This window comes from Anomaloglossus baeobatrachus, unplaced genomic scaffold, assembly GCF_048569485.1.
Source record: "Anomaloglossus baeobatrachus isolate aAnoBae1 unplaced genomic scaffold, aAnoBae1.hap1 Scaffold_62, whole genome shotgun sequence".
NCBI classification, from domain to species: domain Eukaryota; kingdom Metazoa; phylum Chordata; class Amphibia; order Anura; family Aromobatidae; genus Anomaloglossus; species Anomaloglossus baeobatrachus.
The window spans coordinates 572,811-576,240 of record NW_027444986.1 but is presented as its reverse complement, the minus strand read 5'-3'; positions in this window follow the sequence as shown (position 1 = coordinate 576,240).

The window sequence follows — 3,430 nt, the reverse complement described above, 5'->3', positions numbered from 1 at the left end:
GTAATTGCATAGTCCAATGGACTATGTTACCTATGAGATTCCATTGGATTGATAGGCCAGGTGCCTTCTTTTGCTTTTGTTTGGCCATGTTTTGTGCGCAGTCACTAGGATTATGTGAATTAATGTTGAGTCAGTTTCCCACTTCTCTGTGTTGGTGTAGTGGTAGGCTCTTTGCTTGGGCTGGGAGAGGTTGTGAGTTCGACTCAAATGCAAGGCTCATGGACTTTGTATGGCTGCATCTTATTGCCTAGTCCAAAGGACTGTGTTGCCTATGAGTTTCCATTGGATTGATAGGCCAGGTATTGACTTTTGCTTTCGTTTGGCCATGTTGTGTGCGCAGTCACTAGGATTATGTGAATTAATATAGAGTCAGTTTCACATTTCTCTGTGTTGGTGTAGTGGTAGGCTCTTTGCTTGAGCTGCGAGAGGTTGTGGATTTGACTCTGAGGCAAGGCCCTTGGATTTTTTATGGCTGCATGTAATTGCCTAGTATAATGGACTGTGTTGCCTATGAGTTTCCATTGGATTGATAGGCCAGGTATTGACTTTTGCTTTCGTTTGGCCATGTTGTGTGCGCAGTCACTAGGTTTATGTGAATTAATGTAGAGTCAGGTTCACATTTCTCTGTGTTGGTGTAGTAGTAGGCTCTTTGCTTAAACTGCGAGAGGTTGTGAGTTCGACTTTGAGGCAAGGCCCATGGACATTGTATGGCTGCATGTTATTGCCTAGTCCAATGGACTATGTTGCTTATGAGCTTCAATTGGATTGATAGGCCAGATACTGTCTTTTGCTTTTGTTTGGCCATGTTGTGTGCGCAGTCACTAGGATTATGTGAATTAATGTAGAGTCATTCACCTACTTCTCTGTGTTGGTTTAGTGGTAGGCTCTTTGCTTGTTCTCCAAGAGGTTGTGGGTTCGACTCTGAGGCAAGGCCCATGAACTTTGTATGGCTGCATGTATTTGCCTAGTCTAATGGACTGTGTTGCCTATGAGTTTCCATTGGATTAATAGGCCAGATAATGTCTTTTGCATTTGTTTGGCCATGTTGTGTGCACAGTCACTAGGATTATGTGAACTAATGTAAACTCTGTTACCAACGTCTCTGTGTTGGTGTAGTGGTAGGCTCTTTGCTTGGGCTGCGAGAAATTGTGGGTTTGACTCTGAGGCAAAGCCCATGGACTTTGTATGGCTGCATGTATTTGCCTAGTCTAATGGACTGTGTTGCCTATGAGTTTCCACTGGTTTGATAGGCCAGGTAATGTCTTTTGCTTTTGTTTGGCCATGTTGTGTGCGCAGTCACTAGGAATATGTGAATTAATGTAGACGCAGCTTCCTACTTTTTTGTGTTGGTGTAGTTGTAAGCTCTTTGCTTGTTCTGCCAGAGGTTGTGGGTTTGACTCTGAGGCAAGGCCCATGGACTTTGTATGGCTGCATGTAATTGCCTAGTCCAATGGACTATGTTGTCTATGAGTTTCCATTGGATTGATAGGCCAGGGACTATCTTTTGCTTTTGTTTGGCCATGTTGTGTGCGCAGTCACTAGGATTATGTGAATTAATGTAGAATCTGGTTTCCACTTCTCTGTGTTGGTGTATTGGTAGGCTCTTTGCTTGGGCTACGAGAGGTTGTGGGTTTGACTCTGGGGCAAGGCCCATGGGCTTTGTATGGCTGCATGCAATTGCCTAGTCCAATGTACTGTGTTACCTATGAGTTTACATTGGATTGATAGGCCAGGTAATGTCTTTTGCTTTTGTTTGGCCATGTTGTGTGCGCAGTCACTAGGATTATGTGAATTAATGTAGAGTCAGTTTCCAACTTCTCTGTGTTGGTTTAGTGGTAGGCTCTTTGCTTGTTCTCCAAGAGGATGTGGGTTTGACTCTGAGGCAAGGCCCATGAACTTTGTATGGCTGCATGTATTTGACTAGTCTAATGGACTGTGTTGCCTATGAGTTTCCATTGGATTGATAGGCCAGGTATTGTCTTTTGTTTGGCCATGTTGTGTGCGCAGTCGGTAGGATTATGTGAATTAATGTAGAATCAGTTTCCCACTTCTCTGTGTTGGTGTAGTGGTAGGCTCTTTCCTTGGGCTGCGAGAAGTTGTGGGTTTGACTTTTAGGCAAAGCCCATGGACTTTGTATGGCTGCATGTAATTGCCTAGTCCAATGGACTGTGTTGCCAATGAGTTTCCATTGAATTGATAGGCCAGGTATTGTCTTTTGTTTAGCCATGTTGTGTGCGCAGTCGGTAGGATTATGTGAATTAATGTAGAAACAGTTTCCCACTTCTCTGTGTTGGTGTAGTGGTAGGCTCTTTGCTTGGCTGCGAGAGGTTGAGGGTTTGACTCTGAGGCAAGGCCCATGGACTTTGTATGTCTCCATGTAATTTTCTAGTCCAATGGACTGTGTTGCCTATGAGTTTCCATTGGATTGATAAGCCAGGTACTGACTTTTGCTTTTGTTTGGCCATGTTGTGTGCGCAGTTGGTAGGATTATGTGAATTAATGTAGTACCAGTTTCTCACTTTTCTGTGTTGGTGTAGTAGTAGGCTCTTTGCTTGGCTGCGCGAGGTTGTGGGTTTGACTCTGAGGCAAGGCCCATGGACTTTGTATGTCTCCATGTAATTGTCTAGTCCAATGGACTGTGTTGCCTATGAGTTTCCATTGGATTGATAGGCCAGGTACTGTCATTTGCTTTTGTTTGGCCATGTTGTGTGCGCAGTCACTAGGATTATGTGAATTAATGTAGAGTCTGGTTCACATTTCTCTGTGTTGGTGTAGTGGTAGGCTCTTTGCTTGAGCTGCGAGAGGTTGTGAGTTCGACTTTGAGGCAAGGCCCATGGACGTTGTATGGCTGCATGTTATTGCCTAGTCCAATGGACTATGTTGCCTATGAGTTTTAATTGGAATGATAGGCCAGGTACTGTCTTTTGCTTTTGTTTGGCCATGTTGTGTGCGCAGTCACTAGGATTATGTGAATTAATGTAGAGTCAGTTTCACACTTCTCTGTGTTGCTGTAGTGGTAGGCTTTTTTCTTGGGCTGCGAGAGGTTGTGAGTTCGACTCTGAGGCAAGGCCCATGGACTTTGTATGGCTGCATGTAATTGCCTAGTCCAATGGACTGTGTTGCCTATGAGTTTCCATTGGATTGATAGGCCAGGTACTGTCTTTTGCTTTCGTTTGGCCATGTTGTGTGCGCAGTCACTAGGATTATTTGAGTTAATGAAGAGTCAGTTTCAAACTTCTCTGTGTTGGTGTAGTGGTAGGCTCTTTGCTTTGGCTGCGAGAAGTTGTGGGTTTGACTCTAATGCAAGGTTCATGGACTTTGTATAACTGCATGTAATTGCCTAGTCCACTGGACTGTGTTGCCTATGAGTTTCCATTGGATTGATAGGCCAGGTATTGACTTTTGCTTTCGTTTGGCCATGTTGTGTGCG